At 40.8% G+C, this 19955-nt stretch overlaps 1 protein-coding gene across 2 annotated transcripts in view; it reads left to right on the top strand.

Moving 5' to 3' along the window:
* The window catches only part of LOC103182858 (guanine nucleotide-binding protein G(I)/G(S)/G(O) subunit gamma-7), a 148236-nt gene that overhangs the window by 65640 nt on the left and 62641 nt on the right, over window positions 1-19955 (top strand). The window lies entirely within an intron of this gene.

Genomic DNA, 19955 nt, shown 5'->3' with positions numbered 1-19955 from the left:
TGCAGATATTTGAATTTACAGGTAACTGGAGTAGCAGCAGTAGCATTGGGGGTCATATTGACCATTCGTCTGTAAAACTACCACCACACTGGTGTGTTGTCTTCAGGTCAAATATCATTTTCATGGTTCCAACATTCAGCATTGTACACCAGTGAGACTGATCTTTTAATATGGAGCTCTTGAGTCCAAGACTTGTCGACCTATTCACAATTATTTCACTTAAGTTTTGTTTCTTTGTCAAGCAACTTTTATTTCTAAAAAAAAATCTCTCCCTTGCTTCTTTTTATTTTCAAATGAAGGAACTTTTTGTCATGAGATTCCCAGAAATATTTAACTGAATTTTCTTTTGACGTTTGGATTATATTTTCTCAAGAATTGATCAGGCTTTCTTGTTCTTTTTAAAAATCTGCTTTATGGTTTCCATTTCTCCAAGCTTTTCTGAGAATTAAGTTTTGTTTGCTTGCTTCATGTGTCTTCAGTTTATCTTTCACTTTCATCTTCCTGCCTTGTTTAGAATCTGGCCCCTCCTCACATCTCCTCTGCAAATTCCAGCACATTTGCCTCCACTTCCTTTTCCACTTTCAATGTTCCTGAGACGCTACCACGCGTGAAGGACGCTATATAAATGCAAGTTGTAGTTATTTTAATTCTGTTGATGCGGGGCGACCCCATTTATAATGCATATCGCTAGAACGGGAGTCTGCTTATAATGTGGGTATCCTGTGGATCCGGGTATCCTGCAGTACACTTCCAGTATGAACTGACTGACTAGCTTCCTGCACACTATTGCACACTATCTCAAACTATTGCACCACTCCCAAGAATGGCCGTGGCTGACCAGTCAGCTGTGTTTATGCAGAGGAAGCCAGCCAGCCTGTGCTGGAAGGGATAATACAGAAGAAGCAGCCATTTTTTTTCTGGATCCCGTTACAAGCCAGTGTCTAATTTTATGATTTTATTCTATGTTTCTCCGATGCCATTTTTTTTTCTGGCTGGACTATTTCCCACTATTCATTCCTCACATAGAGCATCTGTTAGGCTATTGACCAGTGAGTAACTTCCTGACAGATAGGAGGGTGCTGACTCCTCTCATATCTGCTCCAGTGCAAAATAATCAAAGTCAGACTCTGGATCTTACACTGGAGCATCTTGTCTGCTTATCACTAACTCCTCTCCTATCCACTCTGCTCCCTATTATTGAAGATTCACTCATGACTCTTCTATCCATTCCACACGCTGCTCTGACTAGAATATGAAAGCACTCGGGGTGCTTGGGGGAAGGGTGCTATAGAAAGTCGCTATGCTTGTTGCTATGCATTGGAGCAAAGACATATTTATTCACTGTTGATTTCTCTAATGGTTGAAATGTCTGTATTTGTCCGCAGTTATTGACAGTAAACTTTAACAGTTGGGGTTAGAGAGGCTCTTCTACTGCATACTCCTTGCCAAATGCAGCGTTTTAGTCGGTTAGTTCGATATACAACACTCTTTAAGAAATCATACATTTTCCAAATTCTTCTGTTCGGCTAATTAATCATTGTTGAGATGTCTCAAGCACTTCACAGGATATACTGTAAAGTGATGTAATTTGTGGACGAATACAGAAGCCAATTAATGCACAGTAATGTACCTCAAACAGGCATGTAGTGAACGACAAATTTAATTTGAAGGATTGTTGCCCAGGACACAATGATAAGCTCTCATCAGTTTGTTTCTGCTTAGTTCAACTCCACTCCTGGTTAAGATAGATTGGCAAAGTGTAACTGTGGACATATTCCATTGCACCACATGTTGCCTCAGAAACCGGATCAGAAGGAAGGTGGATGGGATTAAGAGCTGCAGTCTGTTTGTCCCAAACAAATTGAAAATGAGCAGTAGGTCTACTACCTCTCTGCGTGTAATTAACTGGTGTGCTTTAATTTTATGCTTTCAATCAAAGAGTGTTGATAAAAATAATAATAATCCTTTTATTTGATGTACCACCCTTCTTTCATTTCAGAAGGATTTCTTAAAGTGTATCTTGTATTGTGACAGTGTATTTTGTAGGCAAAATAGCAGCTAATTTGCTATGTCGCGCAAACAGCCATGCAGTGAATAACCAATTTTATTTAAGAGATTGTTCACCAGGACCAACCAATATTAACTGCTTTACTGCCAGGCATATTGTATGAAGTGAAACCCAAGCAACTGGTTCTTGTGAAAGAAGCTATACGAATGTAATTTTGTTGTTGTTTCTTGATTCTTTTTATTTTAAACAACCATCATAATCCCAGAGCTTCGTTATGAATCTACTCCACATGCCATTGTGTGAGATAGTTTCCCAAAATGTGCTTATTTAAATATTAGAATTAATTCTAAATAAAGTTTTTTTTAAAAAAGTAAATCTATAATAGCTGCCTGAAATCTAAAGTTCTTTTTAAAAAAATATTTTTTAAACAGTCTTGGTGTATTGAACGAAAACAAGGTTGATAAGAGTTGACCTCTCTCTCTGATTTATTTGTTTGGGCCTCATGACCACTGATAACCGAAAGAGCCTTCGATGTGTGGGGCCCAATGGGGTGTTGTATCCAATGTGTCCTTGTTGACAGTGCTACACAGTCCAGGGAGATATTGCTGTTTGACTGGAATGGACATCTGTCCTGTGTGTTTACAGGAAACACCCATTTTGGATTTACACTACACTGAGCTTAAAAGGCCTCCACTTTATGTCGAACTGCAAGTTGCAGATATTTGTGAAGGCACAATGGTGTTCGCAGGTAGATTCACTGTTACTGGGTTGAACCAGTCACAGAGTTGGCTGATTAATGGTCTTAACTGAATTTGTACAGTGGATGTTTTATTTCTCCAGAATGCAATTCCTGTTTTCATCTTTTAAGAACTTGGGAACAGAACTGAAGAAACACTTGTTTTCAGGGATGATAGCAGGGCAGCCTGCCATTTGTTTACAGAACCTTACTGACGTGTGTTTTGCGAAAGTTGAATTTGTTCCAAAATAAACGTCACCACTTTAAAAATATATCCCAGGATATTTAGACTGAATCATACTTACATAATCCTTAACCTCTGAGCCCCTTGACCTATATTGCCTTTTTTTGTAATGTTCCAAGCAGCTATCTGGAGTGGTTTGCGTGTGCCATGTCACATTATACTCTGCAAAGAACACAAGAGGGCGCCTAGCATATAAGATAACATGATTATGACAAGTGACACCAGTTCAGTGTCATATTCACACGTTCAAGACCAAGATGTTTCTGACTTGCTTGATACCAAGGTATCCTTGCATTATAAGAACAACAATAAAATTCTATTTGTTTAGCGCCTTTCATGTCGGGAGGATGTCCTTGTCCAGTAATATTGTATTATTGCCATTTATCACCAAAGAGGAATGTACATGTTTGGCTGTATTTATCGATTCTTTACTGTCACAGGTCTGTATGGCGATCAACATTTGTCCGGTGAGTGCTATTTCTCTTTACCTGCACACAATGTGTAGTATCAATAAGACAAAAATACAAGTGGGAGGAGGAAGAAGAAAAAAGACCACATTCTGATGAAACTCATATTGCCAAAACGCAGAACCCTATCTCTAATGAAGTATTGAGTTTGTGTAACAAAATGAAAAAGACTTGCACTGAAAGGACATTATGCTCATTTTGCCATTCTTTCCAATAGCACCACCCATATTTATGTTGTCATTCTATGGGCTTTCATCAAACTACCTAAAGTTCTAATCGAGGTGAATAAGAGTAAGATGGTAATATTCTTACAACAACAACAACAACAACAAGATTCCATTTATAAAGCGCCTTTCACGTCAGGAGGACGTCCCAAGGCGCTGCACAGTTGGGTCATGACCCGAGCAGGGGGGAAATGGTCAGGGTGAGGGGAGGGAAGGGAGGGAGCGAGGAGGGGGGAAATGGTCAGGGTGAGGGGAGGGAAGGGAGGGAGCGAGGAGGGGGAAGAGAGTCGAGAGGGGAGCTGAAGGCACGGTCAAAGAGAAAGGTTTTGAGACCGGCCTTGAAGGAGGAAAGGGAGGAGGCGACGAAGGCACTGGGGGATGGAGTTCCAGAGCCTGGGAGCTGAGAGGCTGAAGGCCCGACCACCGATGGTAGGGCGGTTGGGGCGGGGGACGTGGAGCAGACCAGAGCCAGAGGAACGGAGGGTACGGGCAGGTAGGTAGGGGTATAGTAGGTCGGAGAGGTAGGAGGGAGCAAGGCCGTGAATGGCCTTGTAGGTGAGGATGAGGATCTTGAAATCAATCCTCTGGGGGATGGGGAGCCAGTGGAGGCGAGCGAGGGTGGGAGTGATGTGATTCTTAAAAAAAAACTAAGATTTCCAACTCCAGGATATCAGTGTAATACAGTGTGACCACATTATTGCTAGAGTACAAGTTTGCTTAAATAATGCAGGTCTCCTGCGGACCTGATATTACCTCAAGTGTGGTTCGCTTCTGGCTTCCATTGCAGACCAATTGGCTGTTTGCCAATCAGCCATTATTGTTCTTGTGAACATACAGCACAGATAGAGGCCATTCAGCCCATCGTGTCTGTACCGGCTCTTTGAAAAGAGCTATCCAATTAATTCCCACTCCCCCGGTTTCTCCCCATAGCCCTGCAAACTTGTTCTCCCCAAATAATTATCTACTTCTCTTTTAAAAGTTGTTGTTGAATCGGCTTCCACCACCCTTTCAGGCATTTGTGTGAGTGATTGCTGCTGATTGGCAACCTCCCTGTTTGCTATGTGCTTGTGCAGGAAGCCAGACACATCCCAGTTGACATTAAGTGAGTGACCCCACAACTCTGAACCAGGACCAGCAGACATTTTGGGGGGGAAACTGTTTTTTACACACTTTTATATAATTTTACATACTTCAATCCCATTCTTGACCAGATATTAACCTGGTTCCTTGAAACGTCACCACATGCTATATAGAACTGGGTTGTCCAATACATTAGGCACCAGCCACATTAGCGCATTGGCAATCCAGATGTGGCCAAATTGCATTTTTGATTAGTAAATAAAAAAATGAGTAATAGACGCTATCATCGGGCAAGTGAGCTCAATACTCCTATTCACACGGCAAATGCAGGTATACTTTGACCTTTACCTGTATTTGTTGGTAAAATGTTAAGACAAAAAGCAGTGTGTGCTTTACTTCCTTGGTTATGGCTTATTGGTTATCTGCCAAAATGGTGTGTAACATGGGTGTAAACTCCCAAATTTCAGCACTGTGGAAACCACCTTCCTTGTCTGGGGAGGGGAGCTGTCAATCATTGTTCACTTGACCAATCAGAATTACCGCTTTAGGCGCCAGCAGAAGAAAGCTAACCCAACCAATAACAAAAGCTCCGACAGGGCCCGTCATGGCAAAGGGCCAACAGCCAACCAGGCTCTGGATGGAGAGCCAGGGTGGGTCTGGTGAATCTCGCTAAAAAAATAAAGAAAAGACTGCCAGGTTTCACACTGAATGGTGGTAGATGTTTCTTAAGCAAATATGTGTGGAAACATACGTGTGAAGTACATTTATCTGTACTGTGTAAGTGTATGTAAGGTGTTTTCTATACAAATTAGACCATGTGGCAAAGAAAGTGTTGCCGTAGCCATATGTATGGCTAGTCAGTGATTTCTATCGGAAAACACTGATATAGAGCATCTGCTATTCTGCAGTGGATTCCTCAGCTCATAATCTCATTTAACAATGTTAATTTTCTACTTTTATTCTAAAATTCTGTGCTCATAGAATTAGAAAGATAAAGAGGTGCAGTGCAACAACAACAACTTGCATTTATATAGCGCCCTTCATGCAGGGTAGCGTCCCAGAGCGCTTCACAGTTGCGGAGTCTGACAACAAGCCAGAGGGAGGGAGAGGTGATCGTAAGCAAGATCGAAAAGGATCTCAGAGCATGATGCGCCAAACAGTTTACTCTCTTCCTGTGTTCATGGGCTTTAGCATGTTAAGACCAGGATCACGTATGTCCTTGCTCAGTATTGTTTTCTCCATTAGAATTGGTTCATCTCCAAAAGACTCTCGTAGAGTATTAAGTCGCAGAATCATTCCCTGTGCCTCCTTGTAACTCAAAACAAATCAATGTCCTCTTCAAGGTGTCTAAATTTAGTGATGGATAGGGTAATGTGATTCACTGGTATCTGTGCAATCCAACTAGCCTTGTTGAGAGCATATTCTGATGCATTTGTGGGATAAATAAATCATTACATTGAAATGAATGCAAATGGTGCTCAGAACTGTGATGGATTATAAAGGCTGCTGACTTATCAGAAGTCGCCATTACTGATAGACTGTATTGGAGGCTTATAGGAAGACTGGTCCATTCACCCTCTCCAAAACAGTACCCTCTTAAAAATAAATAACTGAAATGTTCCATTTCGTTTGGAGATGCAGTCGAACACCATTATAATGGGGCAGTAATAATGCGTTTGATATTGCACCTTTCGCATTGAGGGGATGTCTACTTCATGGGATTTACTGTAAAATTTGTGTTTTGTAGGGAAATCTGGCAGCCAATTTGCTCACAGCAGCATCCCACAAACAACCATCAGGTGAATGACTAATTGGTCTGGGATTATTGGACACTGGGAATTTTCTAGCTTCCTGCACATGGATTGATAAGATAATGCTGACGCATTTTCCTGCTTATAGCACACTGACAGCACAGAAGCGTTTTGTTCTAATGCAGTGTTGTAGTTTAGGGCACACACACTACTTTTTAACAGGCTGGCTTGGGCATGACTTAACAAATCAATTACTATTTTATGCACACTTTAAATTCAATAACTACATGGTTTGCAAGGTTTGCCCACACAACACACAGTCAATTCACTTTACAGTATATTCCGTAAAGCGCTTTGAGACATGATAAGCAGCTATATCAAATGCAAGGATAATTATTATTAAGTAATCTTTGGGGGCGGGGGGGAGATTGTGATCGATGGCAACAAATCTAGTTACTGAGCTCATTATAATAATAATAATAATCCTTGCATTTGTTATAGCGCTTTTTACGTCAGGAGGACGTCCCAAAGCGCTTCACAGAACACACTGTAAAGTGAATTGACTGTATATTTTTGGGCGAACGTCAAAAATGTCAAAAACATGTGTTTAAACACACAGCTTACATTAAACTACTTTAAGTTAACAAGTAAAACAATTTGTGGGTACTGTGGGTAGTGAATTAGATACATTTTTAGCAGTGAAGAGGATGGGGAGATTATGTTAAAAGTGAGCCAGGTCAGATAGATTGGAGTGGGCTTTTCTTGTCCCACACATTTCTATGCTGTGACAACTGATCAGCAGTAACAGCACAATGAGCAGAATCCAATACAGTTATTGAACAAATCCACTAGGACTGCTCGATAAATTAATCCAATGGTATTTTATGTCTTCAATTTAAATTGACATATCTGCATACTAAATGGGCTTTTTTTTTTAATAGGTGCCCTTGATAATCACAATGCATCTGATAGCATTTTGGTTTTAATTTAAGCCCGGTCAGTCAAGAGGGGAAGCTATTTAACCAATATTTTGCAGCGTGCTATTTTTTTATTTCGGTCAGGTACAAGCAGCAAAGTGTCACAAGACAAGGGAAGGTGTCATGTAGTAGGAGTTCTTTGTGGGTTGTTTCACGCACAAATCTACAATGAGATACAAATTGTTGTTGTTCTACCAACAACTTGAATATATATAGGACCTTCCACGTAAGAGAATGTTTCAAAGCAGAGTGAGAGCCCACCAGATGATAGAGGGCTAGGTGGCCCTAGATGTAGTCCAAAGAGAGAGGTTTTGAAAGCAGAGAGAGTGAAGAGCGAGGTGTTCAATGAGAGAGTTCCAGAGAGCGGGGACAAAGTAGCAGAAGGTTTGCCCACCAGTGGTGGGGTGGAGTGGGCAGGAGATATGATGAAGGCCTAAGTTAGTGAAGTAGAAGATATGTAAGAACAACAACATTACATTAGTACAAGTTGGACTGTAGGAAGTTATCATGCAGATAATAAAAAATAATAACTTCTTGCATTTGATATCGCGTCTAATCACGTCACCGAAGTGAGGTGGGGTGATGGGCTTAAGGAGCCTTATTACAGGAGAGAATGTCGGCCGCAGTTTTAGATCATCTGGAGCTTATATTAATATAAATAGGAAGAGCAGGATATTGGAAGCCAAATTTGCAGATGACTAAGACATGGATGAGGCTTTTACAATAATAAACCTCGCATGTGAGGACATCGGAAAGATATCTCAAAGCACTTTACAGGATATGCTGCAAAATGTATTGAATGCATTTTGAAGGTGAAGCCGGCAAAATAGTTTTTACAACTGAAGTTATCAAAATACATTTGTTGAGCAGATGCAAACAGCTGTGAAATAAAATCATCCTGTTTGCCAGTTATGCCACTGTGCTCTCCTTTGCATATGAACATATTATAATGCCTTGCAGACTACAGCCACCGAGTGACAGCGCTCCTTTAAGAATTTGTTTAATTTTGTAGGGTTTCTTATTTTGTACTAAGAATTTGGGCACTTTTTGCTTTTCCAGCAAGACATTACAAAACCATTCTTCCAAAACAATTCTCGAGAAATTGATGGATTAAATGCATAGAGTCATTATTTTACTAAGTGGGTGTTTGAGCGTTGGTGTTCTGTGGTTGGGATAGAGAGGGTCGACCGTTTGATGATACAGATGGGATCTTAAAACTTCTTCATCTAGTATCAGATCTGCTAACTGAGAGTTTGTATTGGCTGTTGGCACATGCTTACTTCAGAACAGACATTTACCAGCTACCCACTTTGTGGCTTCTTGTTGCTCGCTCTGTTCACTGGTGAGTCAGTCACCTTTTACTGAGTGACTGATGGGACTGATAAGGGATGAGTCAAGCTCAAATTGCAGATTGGAGCAGGTGAAATGCAGAACATTTTGTTGAATAAGAAACCCATTGTACAGCAAATGATTTAACGCACTCAGGTAATCACAAATAAAAGTGTCTTATGACTAGATGATAGCAGCTGATACCTGGTTTGTGGTGTTTGAGGACCAGGCAGCAGAGGTGAGCTTGCAGCCTTATCAGTGCTGCAGAAATGCTTGCAGGAGTAAAGCTAGCTCAGCTAATGACCTTTTTGAAAAAGGAAAGTGCCTTCTGGCTGTTGGGTAGTTGTAGGTGATCCCACAGCTGTTCAGCCCCTCCACAGCTCACTGCCTGTGAAGTCTTATGAAGGACGTTGCTTTGAACCTTTGCCATCGCCCAGCTCAAGAAATTGATCTGCTGCTCCTCTTTGTGTCATCAAAACAATCCAGTTTCAAACAACTGCTGTGATGAGGTGTCCTGCTCATGTGGAAAGCGCAGATTGTCTATGAAGCAGTTGAAAACTCTGCATTTTGGTTTCTCCTGCATTTCGCTTGATGATCAACCGAGTCTATAGAGGTGATAAGTAATGTACTGTTGTGATAGCTTATCAATTTAAAAAAAATCTTAAAACATTTGTTTTAAATTTCTTCATGAATGATTTGTAATTAATTGCTGTATGCCTGATTTAGATTTGTTGCAACATTAGGTATCTTTCATCACAAGACTATTAGCATGTAGAAGTAAATTCAGCATCAATCTTGTGCTTTCATTTAAGAAAGGCAGAATTTGCATCTTTATCGTAGTATCGCATGGAAATCTCTGAAAGCACTTTATAGTTATTACAATTAAATGTAGTGACTGCTCTACTGTTGGTTTAGGCAACAACTTGCACCTTTCAAGTGGGATAATCAAATTGAAGTGTTTACCAAATATGATGAGGAGTGCTAAGAAGGGAGAATTAAGGGTGTGATCAGAAGCACAGTTAAACCACCTTGATTTTGAAGGCAGTGAGAGGAAAGGGAAGAGCTCATTGTCTTAGAAATTATTTAATTGTTATAGCCAAAAGGCAAATAGTCTATTTTTCTTTCTCTTCTGATTGTTTTTGCTTAGCTTTTCTGCTGAAAACAATGCATCTTTGCTGAAATAAAACTGAACAGATGCTGAAAACCCTTCAGTGTGTTGCCTTAATAGTATTTTTCACATGTAAGCCTGGACAGAGATTGTCAGCGTGCTGTTTAACTGTGGGGAATAGTGGGATTCCAATGCTTTCTCACACACTTCTCAGTCCAGTGATTAGGAAATAATAATCCTTGTATTTGATATAGTGACTTACACATCGTTCAGACGTCTCAAAGCTCTTCACAGATTAAAGTGGATTGACTGTGTATTTTGTGGGCGAACCGCGGCAGTCAATTGCACACAGCAGTGTCCCTCAAACAGTTGTGGATGAGTGACCGCATTTTTTTTGGAGGGATTATTACCTCCGGAAAGCAATCTGCCAATCGGTTTAACAATCGCCAATCCTATTTACTGCTAGGTAAACAGTTGTGTGGAGTAAGGAAATTTCCCTAAGGTTTCACCTTGCCCGGGAATCAAATCTGGGTCCTTTCACTTGCGAGGTGAGCGCGCTACCTGAGTTGCGTAGTGTAGTAATGGGATCCTTGGGCTGTTTCTCCTCCCAGTTTGAACACTTTGAACAACTGGAGCACAGTCATTGACCGTATTTGCTGATGTCAGTTTTTTTCACTACTTCTTTATAATGGTAGTTCTAATAATGTTCTTTTTGAATATCATTGAAATTACAGACACACTGTCTTCCTCAGAACATATCAGGGATTCAACCAGAGATTTTCCTGGGCTGTATAATAATAATTTCATTTGATATAACGCTTTTCACGTCTTTGAGACGTACCAAAGCGCTTCACAGCATATACTGTAAAGTGAATTGACTGTATCTTTGTGGATGAATTGCGGCAGCCAATTGCGCACAGCAGTGTCCCACAAACAGTCATGGATTGAGTGACCAAATTCTTATTTTTTTTTAGGGTTTATTATCACCGGAAAAGCGATCCGCCAATCGACTCACAACCAGGTTCCTAGTTACTGCTAGGTAAACAGAGCCGTGTGGAGTAAGGAAACTTGGCCAACATTTCACCCTGCCAGGAATAGAACCCAGGTCTCTCGCTTGTGAGGCGAGTGCTCTAATACTGAATTACAGGACTAAATATCTGGAATGTTAACAGTATCAGGTCTTTCAGTTGAATAAGAGAGATTTGGAGGCACTCACTTTTGATTTTAATGCTTTGTACCGCAACAGGTCAATAGAATGAGGTATAATTGGAAACATTGATATTAAGCAATCTCTGAAAGTGTGCCACATCACTTTTGTTTTCAAACCCACTGGTTTCTGAACAGTCTAACTCCCTTCAGTGTATTTGGTGTTGGTTCAAGTGTGCATTGTATGACTCAGTACCACACAGCACATTCCTCCCAAGCCAATGAGGAAGCTCCACACATAAGCCGCTTAAACGTTGAATTGAATTTGAGACTTATCCTACTCCATATGTCCCAGATAGTGCACTTGTTGACTGGGTGCTAATACTGTTTTAATAAGTTTAGAAGATTTATCCCCTTGTACTTATAAACAATTGCATCTTTATATGTATATTGTTGCTGATAATTAAAAATTGTGTTCCATTAATTTATAAGAGAATAGGAACAAATTCCCTAAATTTACTGAATAGAACAGTATAGTGTTCAGTGTTTAATCCTTGATAACCATCTAAACATTTTGTCACAGTTGTTAAACTTTTAAAATTCAGAGTTTGCTTTCAATAGCAGCTCATAAAATAAAAAGGCAGATTTCCAAATGCTGAATTTCTTCAGTCATATCTGGCGCAGCATGTATGACAGGTCTAATACTCTCTATGTGTGTGCAATAAATGTGATGTAATGCAGCGTGTCATCAGTTGAGACATATGGATAGATTCCTGGTAAGGTCAGAGTTGTCATTACTGCTGGACCGAAGTGTGACTTCATGTGTGTCATCGCTGTCTAATCATTTGCTCTTCCCTTCCAGAATGCATGCTCACACACACTCAAACACAGAAAGGAAAGATGTGCATGCTAGCAATTAAGCTAGTGTCAACATCTGCAGAGCTCCCTCCCTGATATTATTCAGAAACTTATTATTTTTAAAAACTTGGAAATGAGAGAGGGTTTCAGAGGAAGGGTATCTATCTATTTTTCTATCATTGATGGTACTTTCCCAGAGAGATGCCTTCTTCTTTCAGAAGTCTCTAACCTGCTAACCTACTGTTTTAACAATGGCCCCCTTCTGGCTTTTGAGATAAACTTGTTCTGGATTATTATTCTCATGGCATATTTCCAGTTAATAAAAACAGTGAACCAAGACACCAGGAAAACTCCCTGTTCTTCAAAATAGTGCTCCGGATTGTTGTGCAAGAGTTCTTTAAAACTATTTCTGGAGGTTTCTTTCTCCAAAGCAACATCTACAGTGTTTCGGTGCAGTGGAAATGCAATCCATATTTTAAAGATTCCAGGTTGTCTGGCTTCTGGATACCACATGAAACAAACATTTCAGGCACAGTGCTGAAAGTTTAAAAGCTAGAAGCAGTAATCAATTCTTTGTTCTCAGTTTGTCTCTTCCTTAAGCACAGGATGTATTGCACGACATCCTTGTGGTTTCAGCAGAAATGTTTTTTTGCCACAGACCATCTGCTATGCAAGTTTTTCTAGTTCCCATTGCTGATTCGCCTTTAAATTGTATCTAGAACCATGACCACCTAGTTATTGCATCTCATCAACATATTAACCAACAAGACAGATGCTACAATGCTGGAAAATAGTAAGCATACAGATCTCTTGGTTATAAGTTATATATGCTTAATATGCCCTTAGCCTGGAGCATTAATCATTTTGGACTAAAAAGCTCTTTCCAGAAAGTTCTTTAGCAGAAAAGTTTTTGATGCAGAAATGTTTCTGCTAAAGAATGACATTGGGCGAAATTCAGTGAAGAATGACTGAGTAAAAATAAAATAATCCTTACATTTGACATAGTAACTTATCACATCATCGGGAGAGTGTCTCAAATTGTCTCACATGATTTACTGTAATGTAGGGTCTGTAATTTGTAGGCGAGTGTAGCAGCATTGTCCCACACACAGCCATCAAGTGAGTGATCAATTTTATCTGGAGGATTGTTAGCCACAACATTGAGGGAAACTCCCTTCTCTTTTCAATTAGGGCCAGGGAAGTTTTAATGTCCCCCTCAACAGGACCTCAGATAAATAAATAAGTAGGTAGGTAGGCAGGCAGGCGCCAATTGGGGTTACTAGAAAAATATTTCCACAGTTACTGGCATCAATAACATGAATAGATTAATATCTTAGATTGCAGATGGAGGGTGTGATCTTTTGCCTTTACCACTGACCTTTGGAAGATCAAATGCTATCAGCCACTGAATCGTGAGCACTCATCCATCAGTCCGTGAGAACCTTGGACTTTAATATCAATTTCAATGTGATTTGAGTAACTAATATTTGAGAGTAACAGAGTTTTAAGATTTGTTACTAGTTTGATTTATTCTGTTCAAAATCATTGATAAAAATGAAACTGATAAAAGCTACAAAAGTTGAATTAGCTAGAACCTGCTTGCTTGATAAAAGCCACAAAACTTGAATAAGCTAGAACCTGTTTGCAGAGCTGACAGAACTGGATGACTTTTCCATTATGATTTATAGACAGACAGTCTCTCATACTGAAGAAACAGTTCTAAACTCTGTTCATCACATGTCAATGTTTGTCACATAATGTCAACTGGAATTTCAAAGCTGGTGGTCGGTCCTGATATTTTCTTGGGTGTGCTGGATCTGCTTTTGAGATCATAACAAACAAGGCAGTAAAGTCCTGCTTCCCCACCCTCTCTGAAACCTCTGCTTGCAAGAACAAGGCCACCAATGATCCTCGACTTCAGATGCTTGAGTGTCTCTTATTTCAATTTGTTTTATATGTGTGTCCTTGCCACCAGTTGCCTGTATGTTCTATACTTCCACAATTTCATGTAGCCCATATTTTTGCAGCAGCTTTTAAAATGGGTTACATTTATTCAGAAATGCATTCTTTATTTAACCCTCCTGCCTGCTTCACGCCCCCTGCCTCGCTCGCACCACTATTGGCGGGCGGTGCTTCTGCCACTCAGCCCCCACCTCTGGAACTTCATCCCGCAGTCCTTCTGCCTCGACCCCTCTTTCGCCACCTTCAAAACTCATCTCAAGACCCTCCTCTTTGTCCGTGCCTTCGATCTCCCTGTTTTCCCCCCTCCCTGCTCTCCACCCTCTCCCCCACACCCCACCCCCACCACAAACCCCCCCCCCCAGCTCGGGTCCTTAACTCTGTCTGTCCAGTGCCTTAGGACGTCCTCCTGACGTGAAAGGCGCTATACAAATGTAATTTTGTTGTTGTTGTTGGATGTTATGCTCCACTTGTGCCTTGCAATACCTTTGGCCTGTTTTCTTTATCCCACAACAACAACAAGATTCCATTTATAGAGCGCTTTTCACGTCGGGAGGACGTCCCAAGGCGCTGGACAGTTGGGTCAGGACCCGAGCAGGGGGGAAATGGTCAGGGTGAGGGGAGGAAGGGAGGGAGCGAGGAGGGGGTAGAGAGTCGAGAGGGGAGGTGAAGGCACGGTCAAAGAGAAAGGTCTTGAGACTGGCCTTGAAGGAGGAAAGGGAGGAGGCGGCGAAGGCACTGGGGGATGGAGTTCCAGAGCCTCGGGGCTGAGAGGCTGAAGGCCCGGCGACCGATGGTAGGGCGGTTGGGGCGGGGGACGTGGAGCAGACCGGAGCCAGAGGAACGGAGGGTACGGGCAGGTAGGTAGGGGGTTAGTAGGTTGGAGAGGTAGGAGGGAGCAAGGCCGTGAATGGCCTTGTAGGTGAGGATGAGGATCTTGAATTCGATCCTCTGGGGGATGGAGAGCCAGTGGAGGCGAGCGAGGGTGGGAGTGATGTGGTCACCACCTATTGCAGTAGTGCAGCACTGGAAGATCGGAGGTGTCACTTTTCAGATGAGATGTTAAACTGTGATCCTCTCTAAATACTTTTCAGGTGGATGTTAAAGATTCCATCACACTATTTAAAAAGAGAATCCAACCAACAATCCTCGAGGGAAACTTATTATTTGTCTCAATAACTTTGTGGGGTCTTGCTTTGCACAAAATGACTGCTCCATTTACTTTTTAAAAAAAGTTGCTACACTTGACATTGATTATTGTACACTTTAGGAAGTTTCAATAATATTACGTACATTTGGTATAATACAATCGTATAATTATGCAGCACAAAAGGAGGCCATTCGGCCCATCATGTCTGTGCCGATTCTTTGAAAAGAGCTATCCAATTCAATCCCATTACCCCGCGCTCTCCCCATAGCCCTGCAAACTTGTCTTCCTCAAATAATTATCTACTTCTCTCTTAAAGGTTGTCATCGAATCGGCTTCCGCCACCCTTTCAGACAATGCATTCCAGATCCAAACAACTCGCTGTATGAAAAAACATTTCCTCACCTCCCTTCTGTTTCTTCAAACTATATTAAATCAGTGCCCTCGGGTTACCGATCCACCCGCCAGTGGCAGGAGGATGTCCCAAACCGCTTTACAGGATTTACTGTAAACTGCAGTGACTATGTGTTTTGTGGGCGAATGCAGCAGCTAATTTGCACCTGATAAGGTTATTTTCTAGTCTGCACACATTCTTTAGCAGGCACGATCGTAAACATGGCTTTGCCAGTGTCAGCCTCCTTCATCGGTATGTAAATGCAAATCAATATACAAATAAACCCTGCTAGCCACACTAGGGAGGGGTGGGGGGTAATCCAGTCCAGCAAGCCAGAATTTCCATGCAGGGGCTGGCATTTCTTGGCTTTTTTTTTTGCGCGGGAATAAGTTATCTTCTGCTGTGGGATTCAAACAATCTGAGTCAAAGTTGATATCCCTGGCCACTGTGAAGGCTAGCTAGCACGGTGAGGTGGGAAAAAATTCACGTGGGCTGCTCAGCGCAGTGGTGGTCTGCTGGAGAGTTGGGCTGGCGGGAGACTACACGTGGGTTCACCATACTTTTTTTAAAATGTTTTGAGCCTGTCTGGCTTGGTTTGAATTCCAGATACCTGGATCTGGTCAGCCAGGGTTTACTGTAGTCCATTCCCTACCTTGTGCTGAGTTATCTCATCTTAGCTGATCATGTTGAAGTTAGCTTTAGCATGCCAGGCTTTCCACTTATGATCACTTTTGCCTGGGCAATGGATGTGGAATGAAGACATGATCTGGCTAAGCCAGGATGCACCTCATGGGCTTGGCGCATAAGTGAAGAGTGGTGATTTGGCTGAAGATTATACAAAGTGCTTTTTTTTACTCTCCGTAGGTAGGTGTGTTCCAGAGGAGCACGAGTAAAGAGAGAGTTTTAAAGTTAAATTGAAGCATAAATTCCTGTCTATCATCACTGAATTTCATTTTCATTCTACTCGTTTACCCTTTTTAAAAAATCTTTTTAAAAATGTTCTTCGAATAAAATTCGAAGGTTATCCTGCATGTGGGATCCCCAGATTGCCTGATTTCTCAGAATTGCTACTGGGATTTCCTGCTGAAAGAACATCTTAAAGAATCATAACAAACAAATGAAACCACGTTTGCTGTAACTCCTTATGAAGTTAAATTTCTGACGAAACCTCACCTCAATGAGTTACTTTGAAATATAGCGACTTCTAAGTTTGGCAATACAACATCCTTTGATGAGAGATTAGACCAAGGTCCCTCTGCACCGATATCACCTCAAGCAGAAAGATGAATAACTTTTTTGAATGAGCGAGGAAATTTGCCAGGATACCAGTAAAAATCAGATTTTTTTTCAAAATGATGCCCTAGGATATTTAACATCCTCCCAAACCATTAGGTGGCAGCTTGGTTTAACATCTCATGGAAAGACAACACTTGCAGGAATGCAAATGCAGCACTATCTCAATCTCAAAACCTTACTGGAAATCCTGCCTATGTTAAGTTCAAACCCACAACCTTCTGAACCAGAGGTGATGTGCTGCAAACTGAGCCAAACTGTTTTTTGTTTGCGTGTTCCAATGTCAGCATGAGAAAAATATAAGAGTTTTGCACTCTTATAAGCAACTTATAAGACAATTTGCACTCATCCACATTCTGCCACCAACCCAGAGAGGCGTAGGCCAATTACACATCGCTTCATGGGTATCCTGATTAAGATCAACTACCTCAGCATAGACATGGGATCTTCCTGGCCTTGTTAGTACCACACCTGCCAAAACATTTCCAGTCTGAGCTATAAATGGGGTAGTGTAATAAGAGTTAACCAGAAAATGTCACAAGTACTAAACAAAAGTCCCATGGTGGCTTGTACAATTCGTACAAAGGTCATAAAAGTATTTTTAATAGTTGCAAAAGTGGAATCTTCCAATTTATTTTTCCCATTATGTAAATTGTAATTGCGATCATGCTTACGACTTATCTTATGCAGTGAATGAACAGCAACTTAGTGAAGTATAGTGCAAGATAACCCCTGAACTGTTGGTGGCCTGGACCACAGGAGAACATATCAAGTGTTACAATACATCTGTGCCAAAACAATAGTCATTGACCTAAAACAAATACTGCACAGCAGGAGAGGCAAATAATCCTTTTTAAGATAGAAACCTAACTCGGAGATCCAATATCCAGGAAATCTCAGCTGATGTTGAAAATTTTCAACCATTTCCTAGAATTTGCACTTTGGGAAATCTAGCTACTAGGCAACTTCTTTTCATACAGACTCTACCAGCATGTTTGTGGAGTTCAGTTAAGATGATACTAGTGTGTTAAACCCATCCTAATCTGTCCTGCAGCTTTGTTGGAAATCTAGACCCTTATAAAATCACAACTCCCAACAGCAAGACCTCTCAGACAGTGTCCATCGGACACTTGAGAGTGTTCACAAGGACTGATGGATTGTTAGTGAATTGCATGTCATGTCTGGCCCACCGTTGATGACCTTTTATGAGGAAGAGCAACTTTCATTTGAGCTGACATGCCTCCTGCAGTTAAGATTTGAGAATGTGTGGTCTTTAGCTGCAGTTGACCGATTACTTTTCTAAAAGTGACATTCTTCGCCCTGACTTTCAGATTCTCAGTTAGTTGAACTTCTAAATTGCCATTTTACACTGACAGGAACATGTGTCAAGAATAAAAAAANTGTAAAAGAATAAAATAAATAAAAATAATTTAAAAAAATAAATAAAATAAATAATGTTCCAGCAGAGGTTGTAAGAATTTATTTATAAGAATAAAATTACTGTAATCTATTAACATTAATGAATTGCTTTCGATACTATATATAATAAATATATAATAATTTTTTTTAAAGAATAACAATAAAATAATAAACAGTGCTTTCGATCTCCCTGCTTCTCCCCCTGCCCTCCACCCACAGCTCGGTTCCGTAACTATCTGTCCAGTGCCTTTGGACATCCTCCCGACGTAAAAGGCGCTATACAAATGTAATTTTGTTGTTGTTGTTGCTTTATCAACAATGTGATATGTGCTATTTCAAATGCTAGGATGATTATTATCTGCAGTCTGCCCTTTTTATAAAGCTGTATTTTGTGTCCATAAAATTAGACCTTACGTTATAATGAGGGTTGCCACCTCCGGGATACAAAAAATGAAGCACCTTGCTTAATTGAAACTTTTGGTCACAACACATGTAGCTATTTTGTTGTTGTTGATATTTTGGAGTCCTTAGTGGTTAGAGCACTCGCCTTGCAAGCAAGAGGACCTTGGTTCGATTCCCGGGCAGGGTGAATCTTTAGACAAGTTTCCTAACTCCACACTGCAAACCAGTAGGAACATAGGAACAGGAGTAGGCCATTCAGCCCGTCGAGCCTGTGCCGCCATTTAATTAGATCATGGCTGATCTATATCTTTACTAGAATTTCAAATCCAATTTCCCGCTTTCTCCCCGTATCCCTTAATACCCCGACCTACCAAAAATCTGTCAATCTCTTTTTTGAATGTGTGGAAGTCAATCTCTTTCTCGAAGTACAATAAACAGCTCGCCCGGTTAAATACCCACCAGGTAACAAACCTAATTGTTACAGATTTATGTAATAAAAATGGCCACCAGTCCGCTTTATCAGGTCACCACTCATGTCACTTCCGTTGCTGACCAGCTGCACATGTTTGAGAAACCGGACAGTCAGCCCCAGAAATGTTATATACTTATAACATTTATTACATGGTATAATGTGGGTCCTCAACCTATCCATGCCATAAACTGCCTCTCATTATAATGAGTCCCATATAATGGGATTGTAATGTTTTTTTCAAAGCATATGAAAATTCAAATGATTGCGAACCACTGTACAATAAAGTTCCAGCAGAGGGTGTAAGGTTTGCGTCGAAGGTTTGAGTTTGTTATTGGCACTGATGGATTCGTGTGAGCAGGAATGGGGATCCTGTTGTGGTTTAAATATCCCGGATTCTTTTGCAGCAAGTCATTCACCCACCTGTGAATCTGGCTTCAGGAGGAAATAATTAGGAGCTGCTTCATGTTAGGGCCAAACATCAAAGATTTATTTTTAATGGAACATTATTATTTAAATCTTTCATTCTTCCTGTAGAGCCATAACTTTACAGCTCCATCTGTTTTGAACCATGAGAAAAGAATTGGTGTATGAGACATTGGTATATTGTTGTGCTAATATTTGGAGTGGCACTGCTAGAAAATGTGAGTACAGGAAATGTAACCCAGTGATGTTTTTCCAAAGGGCTTGCTGTATTCCCCTTTATCTCCCTCCTCCCATGTTTTTAATGGCACTGGGCTGTTGGTTGCTAAACTGCTACATACAGTGTTCTGTTCTGGAACAGAATCTCTCACTATGCATAACAATTTGATATTTTGCCCACAAAATATTCAGTCAGTTCACTTTACAGTATATTCTCTGAAGCGCCTTGAGATGTCTCAACAACGTGTTAAGGTGCTATATCAAATGCAGTGATTATTATTACTATTATTTGATATAGCACC

This window comes from Callorhinchus milii, unplaced genomic scaffold (genome assembly GCF_018977255.1).
Source record: "Callorhinchus milii isolate IMCB2004 unplaced genomic scaffold, IMCB_Cmil_1.0 Scaffold32, whole genome shotgun sequence".
Lineage (NCBI taxonomy): Eukaryota > Metazoa > Chordata > Chondrichthyes > Chimaeriformes > Callorhinchidae > Callorhinchus > Callorhinchus milii.
This window is presented reverse-complemented; position numbering and strand designations above follow the sequence as displayed.